General features: G+C 57.6%; 5 non-coding genes across 5 annotated transcripts; 1 reads left to right on the top strand and 4 right to left on the bottom strand.

Annotated features, from left to right (window-relative positions):
• Nucleotides 1-5,983: 5,983 nt before the first annotated feature.
• TRNAI-AAU (transfer RNA isoleucine (anticodon AAU)) lies at nucleotides 5,984-6,057 on the bottom strand. Its single transcript has one exon. It is a non-coding gene; the product is annotated as a tRNA-Ile (tRNA).
• A 2,741-nt stretch (nucleotides 6,058-8,798) lies between these two features.
• TRNAI-AAU (transfer RNA isoleucine (anticodon AAU)) lies at nucleotides 8,799-8,872 on the bottom strand. The gene has a single exon. It is a non-coding gene; the product is annotated as a tRNA-Ile (tRNA).
• Nucleotides 8,873-10,132: 1,260 nt separating this feature from the next.
• TRNAA-UGC (transfer RNA alanine (anticodon UGC)) lies at nucleotides 10,133-10,205 on the top strand. The gene has a single exon. It is a non-coding gene; the product is annotated as a tRNA-Ala (tRNA).
• A 1,405-nt stretch (nucleotides 10,206-11,610) lies between these two features.
• On the bottom strand, nucleotides 11,611-11,684 carry TRNAI-AAU (transfer RNA isoleucine (anticodon AAU)). The gene has a single exon. It is a non-coding gene; the product is annotated as a tRNA-Ile (tRNA).
• Nucleotides 11,685-14,589: 2,905 nt separating this feature from the next.
• On the bottom strand, nucleotides 14,590-14,663 carry TRNAI-AAU (transfer RNA isoleucine (anticodon AAU)). Its single transcript has one exon. It is a non-coding gene; the product is annotated as a tRNA-Ile (tRNA).
• Nucleotides 14,664-17,592: the final 2,929 nt, after the last annotated feature.

The raw sequence follows: 17,592 nt of genomic DNA, 5'->3' as shown, positions 1-17,592 counted from the left end.
CTTTGTTCTCCTTGCAAAGTGTTCACAGATTGAGCTATGCAAATATAGTTTGAAATATCTGCCATATCATTTGTATGAACAATTTTCCAGCTTACTGATTGGTCACATCTTTCAAGGTTAGAGAATGGCGGTGCCATACCCACTGTACTTGAAGCATCACCAAGCAGTGCTACCCCAGGAACAGCACAGGGAAGGAACTGGTCCCCCTTGCTCTCAGAGTGAGGAACAATTTGTGATGCCATAGGCCAGCAGCAAGTTACAACAGCCACCACGCTAGCTCAGGCTACACGGGTTGGTGCACTGAGAGGCAGAACCAAAGCTCCGCCCGCTCCCTGAATCACTGGTGGAAATCAGAGACTCAACCAAGGAGAGGAAGGTATCGTGAGGGACAGGATGAATCAAAGAAGTAGAACTCTACATATGAAGATCTCTTCCTTGGTTTCCATCAGAATTGTCATTTGGGCCTTAGCACACATAGCAAATGCAACACTGTAACTGGTGCTCTGTTTCACCACGGGAGCTGTGCCTTCTGTCTATAGAAGTGGCTGTCACCTTCCAATTGAATGTCAGGGAAATGAGCACACTTATTAGTAGAGCCCTACCAAATTCGTGGCCATAAAAAACATGTCACAGACTGTGAAATCTGTATAATACAGGATAAAAGTAAACAAAAGACCAGATTTCACAGGGGAGACCAGAGTTTTTCCAACTGGGGCTCCTGACCCAAAAGGGAGTTGCAGAAGGTGGTAGCTAGGTTATTTTAGGGGAGTCGCACTCTGTGTTCCCTTTAAGCTGCGTGCTGGAGCGGCATCCAGGAGTGATTGAAGTGCCACACAGTTGATTAGCAGAGCCTCTCACATCCTACAGATGGTGTGTATTCAGGTGCCCCTCCCCCGCTGCTTTGCAGACACTTCCTGTCCTTTGCCTTGGAGCCCCTGCTGCTCCTGGGACCCTCCTGCTGGCTGTGCGGGGGAGGGGGGGAAGGGATACTGATGTCAGGTATCCCCCTACCCCTGTACCCCAGCAGGGGAGAGGGGATAGCCCCAAGGGTCTGAAGTCTGAACACTGTTCCAGGAGGAGTGAGTGCCTTTAACTTAAAGAGACAACACATGGTCTTTCAGAGACTTCTCCAGCACACACAGTCTCTTGTCTGTCTGTCTCCTCTCTCTCTCTCTCACACACACACAGAGTCTGTGTCTCTACACAAACACTCTCTCTACACACACACACACAGAGTCTGTACACACACAGTCTGTGTCTCTGTGTCCAGGGGTGGCAGGTTTGTAAACATTTTGGTGGTGTCCAGAATGCCCAGAGCCTGTCCCCCACCTCAACTCCGCACCCCAAACTCCCCCCGCCCACACCTGCCTAAGGCTCTGGGAGGGAGTTTGGGTGGGGGAGCGGGTCTGGGTTGCAGGCTCTGGGATGGAGTTTGGGTGCTGGGTGCAGGCTCTGGGCTGGGGCAGGGGGTGGGTGGGGGTATAGGAGGAGATGAGGGGTGCAGTTTCTAGGAGGGAGTTTGGGTGCAGGCTCTGGGAGGGAGTGCGGAGGGCTGGGGTGCAGGCTCTGGGAGGGAGTTTGGGGGAGGGAGCGGGGGTGTGGGAAAGGGGCTGGGGTGCAGGCTCTGGGAGGGAGTTTGGGGGAGGGAGCGGGGGTGTGGGAAAGGGGCTGGGGTGCAGGCTCTGGGAGGGAGTTTGGGGGAGGGAGCGGGGGTGTGGGAAAGGGGCTGGGGTGCGGGCTCTGGGAGGGAGTTTGGGGGAGGGAGCGAGGGTGGGGGAAAGGGGCTGGGGTGCGGGCTCTGGGAGGGAGTTTGGGGGAGGGAGTGGGGGTGGGGGAAGGGGGCTGGGGTGCGGGCTCTGGGAGGGAGTTTGGGGGAGGGAGCGGGGGTGGGGGAAAGGGGCTGGGGTGCGGGTTCTGGGAGGGAGTTTGGGGGAGGAAGCGGGGGTGGGGGAAAGGGGCTGGGGTGCGGGCTGTGGGAGGGAGTTTGGGGGAGGGAGCGGGGGGGTGGGAAAGGGGCTGGGGTGCGGGCTGTGGGAGGGAGTTTGGGGGAGGGAGCGGGGGGGTAGGAAAGGGGCTGGGGTGCGGGCTGTGGGAGGGAGTTTGGGGGAGGGAGCGGGGGGGTGGGAAAGGGGCTGGGGTGCGGGCTCTGGGAGGGAGTTTGGGGGAGGGAGCGGGGGGGTGGGAAAGGGGCTGGGGTGCGGGCTCTGGGAGGGAGTTTGGGGGAGGGAGCGGGGGTGGGGGAAAGGGGCTGGGGTGCGGGCTGTGGGAGGGAGTTTGGGGGAGGGAGCGGGGGTGGGGGAAAGGGGCTGGGGTGCGGGCTGGGGGAGGGAGTTTGGGGGAGGGAGCGGGGGGGTGGGAAGGGGCTGGGGTGCGGGCTGTGGGAGGGAGTTTGGGGGAGGGAGCGGGGGGGTGGGAAAGGGGCTGGGGTGCGGGCTGTGGGAGGGAGTTTGGGGGAGGGAGCGGGGGGTGGGAAAGGGGCTGGGGTGCGGGCTGTGGGAGGGAGTTTGGGGGAGGGAGCGGGGGGTGGGAAAGGGGCTGGGGTGCGGGCTCTGGGAGGGAGTTTGGGGGAGGGAGCGGGGGTGGGGGAAAGGGGCTGGGGTGCGGGCTGTGGGAGGGAGTTTGGGGGAGGGAGCGGGGGGGTGGGAAGGGGCTGGGGTGCGGGCTCTGGGAGGGACTTTGGGGGAGGGAGCGGAGGTGGGGGAAAGGGGCTGGGGTGCGGGCTCTGGGTGGGTGTTTGGGGGAGGGAGCGGGGGTGGGGGAAAGTGGCTGGGGTGCGGGCTCTGGGTGGGTGTTTGGGGGAGGGAGCGGGGATGGGGGAAAGGGGCTGGGGTGCGGGCTGTGGGAGGGAGTTTGGGGGAGGGAGCGGGGGGTGGGAAAGGGGCTGGGGTGCGGGCTCTGGGAGGGAGTTTGGGGGAGGGAGCGGGGGTGGGGGAAAGGGGCTGGGGTGCGGGCTCTGGGAGGGAGTTTGGGGGAGGGAGCGGGGGTGGGGGAAAGGGGCTGGGGTGCGGGCTGTGGGAGGGAGTTTGGGGGAGGGAGCGGGGGGGTGGGAAAGGGGCTGGGGTGCGGGCTGTGGGAGGGAGTTTGGGGGAGGGAGCGGGGGGTGGGAAAGGGGCTGGGGTGCGGGCTGTGGGAGGGAGTTTGGGGGAGGGAGCGGGGGGTGGGAAAGGGGCTGGGGTGCGGGCTCTGGGAGGGAGTTTGGGGGAGGGAGCGGGGGTGGGGGAAAGGGGCTGGGGTGCGGGCTGTGGGAGGGAGTTTGGGGGAGGGAGCGGGGGTGGGGGAAAGGGGCTGGGGTGCGGGCTGTGGGAGGGAGTTTGGGGGAGGGAGCGGGGGTGGGAAGGGGCTGGGGTGCGGGCTCTGGGAGGGACTTTGGGGGAGGGAGCGGAGGTGGGGGAAAGTGGCTGGGGTGCGGGCTCTGGGTGGGTGTTTGGGGGAGGGAGCGGGGGTGGGGGAAAGTGGCTGGGGTGCGGGCTCTGGGTGGGTGTTTGGGGGAGGGAGCGGGGGTGGGGGAAAGGGGCTGGGGTGCGGGCTGTGGGAGGGAGTTTGGGGGAGGGAGCGGGGGGTGGGAAAGGGGCTGGGGTGCGGGCTCTGGGAGGGAGTTTGGGGGAGGGAGCGGGGGGTGGGAAAGGGGCTGGGGTGCGGGCTGTGGGAGGGAGTTTGGGGGAGGGAGCGGGGGTGGGAAAGGGGCTGGGGTGCGGGCTCTGGGAGGGAGTTTGGGGGAGGGAGTGGGGGTGGGGGAAAGTGGCTGGGGTGCGGGCTCTGGGTGGGAGTTTGGGGGAGGGAGTGGGGGTGGGGGAAAGGGGCTGGGGTGCGGGCTCTGGGAGGGAGTGGAGGTGGTAGCGCTTACCTGGGGATCCTAGGCCGATTGTCCTCTGTGTGCTGCTACCCGCAGGCACTGCCCCCGCAGCTTCCTATTGGCTACAGGGGTGCTTGAGGCGGGAGCAGTGCGCGTAGACACAGACCCACCCCACCCAAGGGCCGCAGGGAGGGGCCAGAAGCCACGTGGAGCGAGCAGGCAGGGAGCCGCTCAACTCCGCTGCACTGCCGATGTTGGGTGGCGGCCCTGGGCCGTTTTAAATCGCCCAGAGGACGGGCGGGGGGGGAGCACCCAAAGAAGGCGGGTCCAAGGGAGAGACCCGGAATCAGATATTGCTGGAGCCGAGCTCCGGGCCAGGATATTCCTGGAGCCCAGGCACCACGGGCCATAGAAGTCGTCGCCCATGTCTGTGTCTACACACACACACATAGAGTATTGAAAACTCACATTCCAAAACCTACTTGTGTTATTTTTGTTTGTTTATACTTCCTAGTACTTACTGCAATGCACATATATTATCTGTAATTTTATTCTTTCAAAGAGTGTTCTCTTAGATTTTTAACTGGTCTATGCATTTTATAATTTTTAAATCTCTCTTATACTTAAATTGAACTATTTGAAGAGTGAGTTCTAATATGCCTAACCCATCCTGGCTGGAGTAATTATCCATATGGTAACTATTTAAAAATCTATATTATATCTAGGTTTTCTGTTTCTACTAGTGGCACACATTACCTCGGTGTTCCCAGTTGACTAAGGGCTCCTGAAGAGAATGGTGGGTGGGTGGGCCAGCCAGCCAACTTTTGGCCTTGCTGTCCGTAGCAGTCAGGCCGACAATCAAAAGCCATCCTCCCCAGGCCCACAGCCACCCAGGGGCTCCTTTGCACCAACCTGCCTCCGTTAGTGCCACGCTCTGACCAGCTGAACTAGGCAACCCACAGGGAGCTTCTCAAGGTGTTCCCCTGGCGTGGGCTCGGGTGAGAAAAGCACCTGGAAGTACATCAGCTGTTGCAAGAAGTGTGAAGACTAGGAGTAGTGATGGGGCTGTAGCTTTCCACATCATCTCGATTTGGGCAGCTTTCCATTCCCCCTTTCTGTGTAATGTCCCTCCCACTGGTTTCCTTTGCGGAGATGTACAATTCGGGCAGGGTGGCCTCTTAGAAATCTTTTCCTTTCTTTTCTTTTGAGATTGGGAGCATTCGGACAGTTTGGGTGTTTCAGGGTGCGTTTTTTCCCATTTGGAGCCATTTGAAAGGTTAGCCGAAAGAGGAGAGTTTTTCACAAGAAAGTTGGCTTTCTGTACACGTCGGGCCCTTGGAAGTAACGTTTAGCTACGTCAATGAGTACGAGTGGGGTTTCTACAGTGCCTCAATAGCATGCTCGTTTGGCTTCGGCATGGTAGAGTCCCGTGCCTGCGTCTTCCCTCTCGGCATGCGCGTTTGGCTTTGGCTAGGTAGAGTCCCATGCCTGTGTCTTCCCTGTGTCCCAGGAATGGCTACTGTGAGGCCAGCAGACTTTGGGAGAAAAGGGGTAGAAGAGAAAGCAAATCGAGCTGATTTAGAGGGGTGGTGCCCCTGGGCAGAGTGCTCCTCCTGCTCCTTCCTGTCTGAGCTGTGGGCTCCGGGGCTGCCTGTGGGAGGATGGGATCCAGGGAATCCCAAGCTCACCCTGCACAGGCTGACTCTGAAGGCTCTCCTCTAGCTTGGGGTGCAGAGTATTAAGCCTTCCTCTGGGGCTTGGGCTGGAGAGCATGATCCGCTCTCGGGTACATTTGGGTGGAGATGGCGGCCGGCAAGAATTCGGGCCATCAGGTCAAGCTGCTAAAGACAATGCGGGTGAGCCAGCAGCCCTGTGCTTTTGCTTCCTGGGCCGCCAGCTCAAGCTTCATCGCCTATGAGCTAGGAAGACAGCTGGCGAGGTTCACCCTTCCCCTCCGCTCCCCGGGCCCAAGTCCCTCTCCTTTTGAGCCAGCAGACCGAGCAAGGAGCCCAGAGAGGGAAGGGAAGCAGATGGCTGGAGCCTCGCCCTGCCAGCGCAGACTGGTCCCTTCCCCCAGCAGGGCTCTTGCCTGCTCTCTGCAAGCCACTCAGCCCATCTCCTTTTGGCCTCTTCGACCCCTAGGAGTCAGCCAAAAGAGCACAAGCCACGCTCTGCATCCAGCACACGGAGTGGCCAGCATGGGGCTTGAACCCATGACCTTGGCGTTATTAGCACCACGCTCTAACCAGCTGAGCTAGCCGGCCCACAAGAAGCACTGGCTTGCCTGACCCGTTTGGAAGGAGTCACCGGCCGGCGCCAGGACAGCGTGGCATCCGGTATAACATGGTTGGATCAAGAGCTTCACAGGCCAAACAGGGGAATTAGTTCAAGTGATAGAGCCCTCACTTTGCGTGCCAGAGGCAGCGAGATCGAGGCCCGCGTTTTCCAGCGGCAAGGCAGCGATGGTACTTTCTCTTGTCCTTCTTTTAGAAGCCATTGAGAGTCAGTGGGCTAAGGTCTTCCGGTGGCCTCCATCCCTCTCCCCGCTTGGCTTTCCAAAAAGCCAGGCCTCGCCGAACAGAAAGCTCTTCGTCCCCGGCCCTTCTCGCCCTTGCGCTGTCTTGGAGGCTGCAGACAGGTTGGTGGAAATTAGCGCACATGGAAGAGCATGGGATAAGTAGTGAGATGGATACACATATCCTCCAGCCTGCTCCGCTGTAGTGGGGGACCTGCCCCTTTCTTGCTGAGCTGTCACTAGAGCGCGATCCCTTTCCCCCTCCCTGCCTGCTAGTCTACACAAAGCTGATTGGCTGGGAGGGAGTGCCACTCAAATACAGAATTACTCCCATCCCAAGGCTCCGTGAAGGGAATGAGGAGATGGGCGGGGGTGGGGGGAGGGGCACGTGATACCTCCTCAGCTGAGACCGTGACACCACTCAGCCTCCTGATCCCAGCCAGCATGGCAGCCGTGGAGCAGAGCACACCGACAGCTTGGAGAAAGCCAAAGCGGGGCAGGGCTGCGTTGGTCAGGAACGGTGAGTCTGCGGGTGTCTATCCTGGCGGAGGCAGGGTCGTTTTGCTGTATCCTGTGCCAGGGGCCAGGGAGCCTGTGGGAGCCCTTCTAGAGTTCCTGAGCTGGGTCTGCTCCTGGCTTTGCTTGGGTTAGAGGAAAGTGGCGAAGATAAGAACGGCCCTTCTGGGTGAGGCCAATGGTCCATCTAGCACAGTATCATGTCTTCTGATGGTAGCCGATGCCAGGTGCTTCAGAGACAATGGCCAGAGGAGGCAATCATCAAGTGATCTATCCCTGCGTTGTCTTCTGAAGTTTGGTGCTTGTTCCAGGGGCTAACTCTCACCCCTCACCACCGCCCCGACACACTCCAGGGAGGGAGTGTTGGTGTTTGTGCCGAGAAATGTGGCTGGGACTCGGGCCCCTTCCCCAACTCTGGGTAGCCCCCCCATCTCAGGCTGTGTTCTGCTTAAGGCCACAGAGCCTGTGCCTGGTGCCTGGGAGTCAGGCCAGCTGTGGGGAATTAGTTCAAGCAGTAGAGCGCTCGCTTTGCATGTGAGAGGTAGTGGGATCGATGCCCACATTCTCCAAGCAGTTGAGTAAGGGCTCCGGGTCAGCCAGCCAGCCGACTTCTGGCCTTGCTGTCTGTAGCAGTCAGGCCGAGAATCAAAAGCCATCCTCCCCAGACTCACAGGCACCCGGGGCTCCTTTGCACCAACCTGCCTCCGTTAGTGCCATGCTCTGACCAGCTGAACTAGGCAACCCAAGGGGAGCTTCTCAAGGTGTTCCCCTGGCGTGGGCTCGGGTGAGAAAAGCACCTGGAAGTACATAAGCTGTTGCAAGAAGTGTGAAGACTAGGAGTAGTGATGGGGCTGTAGCTTTCCACATCATCTCGATTTGGGCAGCTTTCCATTCCCCCTTTCTGGGTAATGTCCCTCCCACTGGTTTCCTTTGCGGAGCTGTACAATTCGGGCAGGGTGGCCTCTTAGAAATCTTTTCCTTTCTTTTCTTTTGAGATTGGGAGCTTTCGGACAGTTTGGGTGTTTCAGGGTGCGTTTTTTCCCATTTGGAGCCATTTGAAAGGTTAGCCGAAAGAGGAGAGTTTTTCACAAGAAAGTTGGCTTTCTGTACACGTCGGGCCCTTGGAAGTAACGTTTAGCTACGTCAATGAGTACGAGTGGGGTTTCTACAGTGCCTCAATAGCATGCGCGTTTGGCTTCGGCTAGGTAGAGTCCCGTGCCTGCGTCTTCCCTCTCAGCACCAGCGTTTCGCTTCAGCTAGGTAGAGTTCCGTGCCTGCGAAATCCCTGTGTCCCAGGGATGGCTACTGTGAAGCCAGCAGACTTTGGGAGAAAACGGGGTAGAAAAGAAAGCAACTCGAGCTGATTTACAGGGATAGTGCCCCAGGGCAGAGTGCTCCTCCTGCTTCCTGTCTGAGCTGTGGGCTCCGGGGCTGCCTGTGGGAGGATGGGATCCAGAGAATCCCAAGCTCACCCTGCGCAGGCTGACTCTGAAGCCTCTCCTCTAGCTTGGGATGCCGAGTATTAAGCCTTCCTCTGGGGTTTGGGCTGGAGAGCATGATCTGCTCTCGGGTACATTTGGGTGGAGATGGCGGCCAGCAAGAATTCGGGCAATCAGGTCAAGCCGCTGGGGACAATCGGGGTGAGCCAGCAGCCCTGCGCTTTTGCTTCCTGGGCCGCCAGCTCAAGCCTCATTGCCTATGAGCTGGGAAGGCAGCTGGCCAGGTTCACCCTTCCCCTCCGCTCCCCGGGCCCAAGTCCCTCTCCTTTTGAGCCAGCAGGCCGAGCAAGGAGCCCAGAGAGGGGAGGGAAGCAGATGGCTGGAGCCTCGCCCTCCCAGCGCAAGCTGGTCCCTTTCCCCAGCAGGGCTCTTGCCTGCTCTCTGCAAGCCACTCAGCCCATCTCCTTTTGGACTCTCCGACCCCTAGGAGTCAGCCAAAAGAGCACAAGCCACGCTCTGCATCCAGCACACGGAGTGGCCAGCATGGGGCTTGAACCCATGACCTTGGCGTTATTAGCACCACGCTCTAACCAGCTGAGCTAGCCGGCCCACAAGAAGCACTAGCTTGCCTGACCCGTTTGGAAGGAGTCACCGGCCGGCGCCAGGACAGCGTGGCATCCGGTATAACATGGTTGGATCAAGAGCTTCACAGGCCAAACAGGGGAATTAGTTCAAGTGATAGAGCCCTCACTTTGCGTGCCAGAGGCAGCGAGATCGAGGCCCGCGTTTTCCAGCGGCAAGGCAGCGATGGTACTTTCTCTTGCCCTTCTTTTAGAAGCCACTGAGAGTCAGAGGGCTAAGGTCTTCCGGTGGCCTCCATCCCTCTCCCCGCTTGGCCTTCCAAAAAGCCAGCCCTTGCCGAGCAGAAAGCTCTTCGTCCCCGGCCCTTCTCGCCCTTGCGCTGTCTTGGAGGCTGCAGACAGGTTGGTGGAAATTAGCGCACATGGAAGAGCATGGGATAAGTAGTGAGATGGATACACATATTCTCCAGCCTGCTCCGCTGTAGTGGGGGACCTGCCCCTTTCTTGCTGAGCTGTCACTAGAGCGCGATCCCTTTTCCCCTCCCTGCCTGCTAGTCTACACAAAGCTGATTGGCTGGGAGGGAGTGCCACTCAAATACAGAATTACTCCCATCCCAAGGCTCCGTGAAGGGAATGAGGAGATGGGCGGGGATGGGGGGAGGGGCACGTGATACCTCCTCAGCTGAGACCGTGACACCACTCAGCCTCCTGATCCCAGCCAGCATGGCAGCCGTGGAGCAGAGCACACCGACAGCTTGGAGAAAGCCAAAGCGGGGCAGGGCTGCGTTGGTCAGGAACGGTGAGTCTGCGGGTGTCTATCCTGGCGGAGGCAGGGTCGTTTTGCTGTATCCTGTGCCAGGGGCCAGGGAGCCTGTGTGAGCCCTGCTAGAGTTCCTGAGCTGGGCCTGCTCCTGGCTTTGCTTGGGTTAGAGGAAAGTGGCGAAGATAAGAACGGCCCTTCTGGGTGAGGCCAATGGTCCATCTAGCCCAGTATCATGTCTTCTGACGGTAGCCGATGCCAGGTGCTTCAGAAACAATGGCCAGAGCAGGCAATCATCAAGTGATCTATCCCTGCGTTGTCTTCTGAAGTTTGGTGCTTGTTCCAGGGGCTAACTCTCACCCCTCACCCCCACGACACACTCCAGGGAGGGAGTGTTGGTGTTTGTGTCGAAGTGCGTGGCTGGGACTTGGGCCCCTTCCCCAACTCTGGGTAGCCCCCCCATCTCAGGCTGTGTTCTGCTTAAGGCCACAGAGTCTGTGCCTGGTGCCTGGGAGTCAGGCCAGCTGTGGGGAATTAGCTCAAGCGGTAGAGTGCTCGCTTTGCATGCGAGAGGTAGTGGGATCGATGCCCACATTCTCCAAGCAGTTGACTAAGGGCTCTGGGTGGGTCAGCCACCTGACTTTTGGCCTTGCTGTCTGTAGCAGGCAGGCTAAGAATCAAAAGCCATCCTTCCCAGGCCCACAGCCACCCAGGGGCTCCTTTGCACCAACCTGCCTCCGTTAGTGCCACGCTCTGACCAGCTGAACTAGGCAACCCACAGGGAGCTTCTAAAGATGTTCCCCTGGCGTGGGCTCGGGTGAGAAGAACACCTGGAAGTTCATCAGCTGTGGCAAGAAGTGTGAAGACTAGGAGTAGTGACGGGGCTGTAGCTTTCCACGTCATCTCAATTTGGGCAGCTTTCCATTCCCCGTTTCTGCGTAATGTCCCTCCCACTGGTTTCCTTTGCGGAGATGTACAATTCGGGCAGGGTGGCCACTTAGAAATCTTTTCCTTTCTTTTCTTTTGAGATTGGGAGCATTCGATCAGTTTGGTTGTTTCAGGGTGTATTTTTTCCCATTTGGAGCCATTTGAAAGGTTAGCCGAAAGAGGAGAGTTTTTCACAAGAAAGTTGGCTTTCTGCACACATCGGGCCCTTGGAAGTAACCTTTGGCTACGTGAATGAGTACGAGTAGGGTTTCTACAGTGCCACAATAGCATGCTCGTTTGGCTTCGGCTTGGTAGAGTCCCGTGCCTGCGTCTTCCCTCTTGGCATGCGCGTTTGGCTTTGGCTAGGTAGTGTCCCATGCCTGTGTCTTCCCTGTGTCCCAGGAATGGCTACTGTGAGGCCAGCAGACTTTGGGAGAAAAGGGGTAGAAGAGAAAGCAAATCAAGCTGATTTAGAGGGGCGGTGCCCCTGGGCAGAGTGCTCCTCCTGCTTCCTGTCTGAGCTGTGGGCTCCGGGGCTGCCTGTGGGAGGATGGGATCCAGGGAATCCCAAGCTCACCCTGCACAGGCTGACACTGAAGCCTCTCCTCTAGCTTGGGGTGCAGAGTATTAAGCCTTCCTCTGGGGCTTGGGCTGGAGAGCATGATCTGCTCTCGGGTACATCTGGGTGGAGATGGCGGCCAGCAAGAATTCGGGCCATCAGGTCAAGCCGCTAAAGAAAATGCGGGTGAGCCAGCAGCCCTGAGCTTTTGCTTCCTGGGCCGCCAGCTCAAGCTTCATCGCCTATGAGCTAGGAAGGCAGCTGGCCAGGTTCACCCTTCCCCTCCGCTCCCCGAGCCCAAGTCCCTCTCCTTTTGAGCCAGCAGGCCGAGCAAGGAGCCCAGAGAGAGGAGGGAAGCAGGTGGCCGGAGCCTTGCCCTCCCAGCGCAAGCTGGTCCCTTTCCCCAGCAGGGCTCTTGCCTGCTCTCTGCAAGCCACTCAGCCCATCTCCTTTTGGCCTCTCCGACCCCTAGGAGTCAGCCAAAAGAGCACAAGCCACACTCTGCATCCAGCACACAGAGTGGCCAGCATGGGGCTTGAACCCATGACCTTGGCGTTATTAGCACCACGCTCTAACCAGCTGAGCTAGCCGGCCCACAAGAAGCACTGGCTTGCCTGACCCGTTTGGAAGGAGTCACCGGCCGGCGCCAGGACAGCGTGGCATCCAGTATAACATGGTTGGATCAAGAGCTTCACAGGCCAAACGGGGGAAATAGTTCTAGTGGTAGAGCCCTTGATTTGCGTGCGAGAGGCAGCGAAATCGAGGCCCGCGTTTTCCAGCGGCAAGGCAGCGATGGTACTTTCTCTTGCCCTTCTTTTAGAAGCCATTGAGAGTCAGCGGGCTAAGGTCTTCCGGTGGCCTCCCTCCCTCTCCCCGCTTGGCCTTCCAAAAAGCCAGCCCTTGCCGAGCAGAAAGCTCTTCGTCCCCGGCCCTTCTCGCCCTTCCGCTGTCTTGGAGGCTGGAGACAGGTTAGTGGAAATTAGCGCACATGGAATAGCATGGGATAAGTAGTGAGATGGATACTCATATCCTCCAGCCTGCTCCTCTGTAGTGGGGGACCTGCCCCTTTCTTGCTGAGCTGTCACTAGAGCGGGATCCCTTTCCCCCTCCCTGCCTGCTAGTCTACACAAAGCTGATTGGCTGGGAGGGAGTGCCACTCAAATACAGAATTACCTCCATCCCAAGGCTCCATGAAGGGAATGAGGAGATAGGCGGGGGTAGGGGGAGGGGCACGTGATACCTCCTCAGCTGAGACCGTGGCACCACACAGCCTCCTGATCTCAGCCAGCATGGCAGCCGTGGAGCAGAGCACACCGAGAGCTTGGAGAAAGCCAAAGCGAGGAAGGGCTGCGTTGGTCAGGAACGGTGAGTCTGCAGGTGTCTATCCTGGCGGAGGCAGGGTCATTTTGCTGTATCCTGTGCCAGGGGCCAGGGAGCCTGTGGGAGCCCTGCTAGAGTTCCTAAGCTGGGCCTGCTCCTGGCTTTGCTTGGGTTAGAGGAAAGTGGCGAAGATAAGAACGGCCCTTCTGGGTGAGGCCAATGGTCCATCTAGCCCAGTATCATGTCTTCTGATGGTAGCCGATGCCAGGTGCTTCAGAGACAATGGCCAGAGCAGGCAATCATCAAGTGATCTATCCCTGCGTTGTCTTCTGAAGTTTGGTGCTTGTTCCAGGGGCTAACTCTCACCCCTCACCCCCACGACACACTCCAGGGAGGGAGTGTTGGTGTTTGTGCCGAGAAATGTCGCTGGGACTCGGGCCCCTTCCCCAACTCTGGGTAGCCCCCCCATCTCAGGCTGTGTTCTGCTTAAGGCCACAGAGCCTGTGCCTGGTGCCTGGGAGTCAGGCCAGCTGTGGGGAATTAGCTCAAGCGGTAGAGCGCTCGCTTTGCATGTGAGAGGTAGTGGGGTCTATGCCCACATTCTCCAAGCAGTTGAGTAAGGGCTCCGGGTCGGCCAGCCAGCCAACTTCTAGCCTTGCTGTCTGTAGCAGTCAGGCCGAGAATCAAAAGCCATCCTCCCCAGACTCACAGCCACCTGGGGCTCCTTTGCACCAACCTGCCTCCGTTAGTGCCATGCTCTGACCAGCTGAACTAGGCAACCCAAGGGGAGCTTCTCAAGGTGTTCCCCTGGTGTGGGCTCGGGTGAGAAAAGCACCTGGAAATACGTCAGCTGTGGCAAGAAGTGTGAAGACTAGGAGTAGTGATGGGGCTGTAGCTTTCCACATCATCTCGATTTGGGCAGCTTTCCATTCCCCCTTTCTGGGTAATGTCCCTCCCACTGGTTTCCTTTGCGGAGCTGTACAATTCGGGCAGGGTGGCCTCTTAGAAATATTTTTCTTTCTTTTCTTTTGAGATTGGGAGCATTCGGACAGTTTGGGTGTTTCAGGGTGCGTTTTTTCCCATTTGGAGCCATTTGAAAGGTTAGCCGAAAGAGGAGAGTTTTTCACAAGAAAGTTGGCTTTCTGTACACGTCGGGCCCTTGGAAGTAACGTTTAGCTACGTCAATGAGTACGAGTGGGGTTTCTACAGTGCCTCAATAGCATGCGCGTTTGGCTTTGGCTAGGTAGAGTCCCGTGCCTGCGTCTTCCCTCTCAGCACCAGCGTTTGGCTTCAGCTAGGTAGAGTCCCGTGCCTGCGTCTTCCCTGTCGGCATGTGCGTTTGGCTTCGGGTAGGTAGAGTCCCGTGCCTGCGTCTTCCCTCTCAGCACCAGCGTTTGGCTTCAGCTAGGTAGAGTCCCGTGCCTGCGTCTTCCCTCTCGCCATTTGCGTTTGGCTTCAGCTAGGTAGAATTCCGTACCTGCGTCTTCCCTATGTCCCAGGGATGGCTAATGTGAGGCCAGCAGACTTTGGGAGAAAAGGGGTAGAAGAGAAAGCAAGTCGAGCTGATTTAGAGGGGTGGTGCCCCTGGGCAGAGTGCTCCTCCTGCTCCTTCCTGTCTGAGCTGTGGGCTCCGGGGCTGCCTGTGGGAGGATGGGATCCAGGGAATCCCAAGCTCACCCTGCGCAGGCAGACTCTGAAGCCTCTCCTCTAGCTTGGGGTGCAGAGTATTAAGCCTTCCTCTGGGGCTTGGGCTGGAGAGCATGATCTGCTCTCGGGTACATTTGGGTGGAGATGGCGGCCGGCAAGAATTCGGGCCATCGGGTCAAGCCGCTAAAGACAATGGGGGTGCGCCAGCAGCCCTACGCTTTTGCTTCTTGGGCAGCCAGCTCAAGCCTCATTGCCTATGAGCTGGGAAGGCAGCTGGCCAGGTTCACCCTTCCCCTCCGCTCCCCGGGCCCAAGTCCCTCTCCTTTTGAGCCAGCAGGCCGAGCAAGGAGCCCAGAGAGGGGAGGGAAGCAGATGGCTGGAGCCTCGCCCTGCCAGCGCAGGCCAGTCCCTTCCCCCAGCAGGGCTCTTGCCTGCTCTCTGCAAGCCACTCAGCCCATCTCCTTTTGGCCTCTCCGACCCCTAGGAGTCAGCCAAAAGAGCACAAGCCATGCTCTGCATCCAGCACATGGAGTGGCCAGCATGGGGCTTGAACCCATGACCTTGGCGTTATTAGCACCACGCTCTAACCAGCTGAGCTAGCCAGCCCACAGGAAGCACTGGCTTGCCTGACCCGTTTGGAAGGAGTCACCAGCCGGCGCCAGGACAGCGTGGCATCCAGTATAACATGGTTGGATCAAGAGCTGCACAGGCCAAACGGGAGAATTAGCTCAAGTGGTAGAGCCCTCGCTTTGCGTGCGAGAGGCAGCGAGATCGAGGCCCGTGTTTTCCAGCGGCAAGACAGCGATGGTACTTTCTCTTGCCCTTCTTTTAGAAGCCATTGAGAGTCAGCGGGCTAAGCTCCTCCGGTGGCCTCCATCCCTCTGCCCGCTTGGCCTCCCAAAAAGCCAGCCCTTGCCGAGCAGAAAGCTCTTCATCCCCGGCCCTTCTCGCCCTTGCGCTGTCTTGGAGGCTGGAGACAGGTTAGTGGAAATTAGCGCACATGGAAGAGCATGGGATAAGTAGTGAGATGGATACTCATATCCTCCAGCCTGCTCCTCTGTAGTGGGGGATCTGCCCCTTTCTTGCTGAGCTGTCACTAGAGCGGGATCCCTTTCCCCCTCCCTGCCTGCTAGTCTACACAAAGCTGATTGGCTGGGAGGGAGTGCCACTCAAATACAGAATTACTCCCATCCGAAGGCTTCATGAAGGGAATGAGGAGATAGGCGGGGGGAGGGGGAGGGGCACGTGATACCTCCTCAGCTGAGACCGTGGCACCACACAGCCTCCTGATCTCAGCCAGCACGGCAGCCGTAGAGCAGAGCACACCGACAGCTTGGAGAAAGCCAAAGCGGGGCAGGGCTGTGTTGGTCAGGAACGGTGAGTCTGCGGGTGTCTATCCTGGCGGAGGCAGGGTCGTTTTGCTGTATCCTGTGCCAGGGGCCAGGGAGCCTGTGTGAGCCCTGCTAGAGTTCCTAAGCTGGGCCTGCTCCTGGCTTTGCTTGGGTTAGAGGAAAGTGGCGAAGATAAGAACGGCCCTTCTGGGTGAAACCAGTGGTCCATCTAGCCCTTCTTCCCCTTGTGGTGCCTGGGAGGCTCCAGATAGGTTGGGGAATTTCACTGAAATGGAAGAGCATGGGAGAAGTAGTGATATCGATTCACATATTCTCAAGCCTGGTCTGCTGTAGTGTGGTACCTGCTCCTTTCTTTCTGAGTTGTCACTAGAGCGTGATACCACCTCAGCTGAGACCACTGTGACAAAGCCAGCTGAGGTCACTCAGCCCTAGTCTACACTGCGGGGTTAGGTTGAATTTATCTGCATTAGGTCGATTTTAAAATGAATGTGTCTACATAACCCACCCCGTTCCATCGACGTGAAGGGCTCTTAAAATCAACTGTTGCACTCCTCCCTGGTGAGGGGAGTTGCACTTAAATCGACCTTGCTGGGTCGAATTTGGGGTAGTGCAGATGCAGTTTGATGATATTTGTCTCTGGGAGTTTTCCCAGAGTGCTCCAATGTTACCGCTCTGGACAGCACTTGGAACTCTAATGCACAAGACAGGTATACAGGAAAAGCCCTGGGAAATTTTGAATTTAATTTCCTGTTTGGTCACCATGGTAAGGTCAGGAGCACGGGTGACCATGCAGTCCCCCCAGTATCACAAACGAGCTCCAGCATGGATTGAAAGGGAGACAGTGGTTCTGATTGCTGTATGGGGAGAAGAATCTCTGCAGGCAAAACTCTGATCAAAAGAAGAAATGCTAATATTTTTGCCAAAATCGCCCAGGGCATGGTGGAGAGAGGCTACAACAAGGACACACAGCAGTACCGCGTGAAAGTTAAGGAGCTCAGGCAAGCCCACCAAAAGAGAAAGGAGGCAAACGGTTGCTCCGGGTCAAAGCCCCATACATGCCACTTCTATGACCAGCTGCATTGTATTCTAAGGGGGGACCCTACCACTACCCCACCACTGTCCATGGACACCTGCAAGGGGGGAGTGTCATGCAACTGGGAGGAGGCTTTTCTGGATGAGGAAGTGGAGGAGGAGGAAGAGGAGAATGTGCAGCAAAGAAGCGGTGAATCCGTTCTCCCCGGCAGCCAAAACCTTTGAATCACCCTGGAGCCAATACCCTCCCAAGGCAGGATCCCCGACCCTGAAGCCAGAGAAGGCACCTCTGGTGAGTGCACATTTGTAACTACAGTACAGGGTTTAAAACCAATAGTGATTAACGTTTGATTTTCCCTGAAGACTTGGGATGCATTCGCGGCCAGTACAACTACTGGAAAAATCTGTTAATGTGTCTCAGGATGGAGCAGGAATCCTCCAGGGACATCTCCCTGAAGCTCTCCTGGAGGCACTCTGGAAGCCTTTGCAGAAGGTTTCTGGGGAGGGCTGCCTCATTTCGTCCTCCACAGCAGGACACTTTACCATGCCAAGCCAGTAGCAAGTAGTCTGGAATCATTGCAGCACAAAGCATGGCAGCGAATGGTCCTGGGTTCTGGTCGCATTCAAGCAACATTCGGTCTATATCTTTCTGAGTTCGCCTCAGGAGAGTGATATCATTCATGGTCACCTTGTTGAAATAGGGGAAATTTTGTAAGGGAACAGTAAAAGGACTCTGTTCATGCTGGGTTGTTTGTGCTTGGCTAAAAGGGATCATTCCGGAGAATAGCCACGCCGCTGGGGGAATGGTGAAGGGATCATCCCAAATAGCCACGTGGAGGGGTGGCGGGAGGTGTGTGCTGCACATCCACCCGAAAACCGCAGCCCCTCCTTTTAAATGTGAAACCCAACCAGCATTGCTTGCTATGGAAAAGGAGGGCGCTGCAGTTTGAAACCATTCTCACATGTTATGAAGGCATAAGAAGCCAAACCCACGTACCCTTTGGCTTACCGTGGCTGCCTGGAAACCAAATTCTGTTGCCCAGCCATGTGTGATGTGTCACCATACCGGCAGACGCTCAATATAAAAAGGCAAAATGCGAGTTTGTACCTAAAGCACATGTGCTGTCTGCTGTGAATTGCTTGATTCACTG

Source organism: Lepidochelys kempii, chromosome 1 (genome assembly GCF_965140285.1).
Source record: "Lepidochelys kempii isolate rLepKem1 chromosome 1, rLepKem1.hap1, whole genome shotgun sequence".
Taxonomy (NCBI): Eukaryota; Metazoa; Chordata; order Testudines; family Cheloniidae; genus Lepidochelys; species Lepidochelys kempii.
Note: the sequence above shows the minus strand (reverse complement) of the source record. Positions and strands in the feature narration are given on the sequence as shown.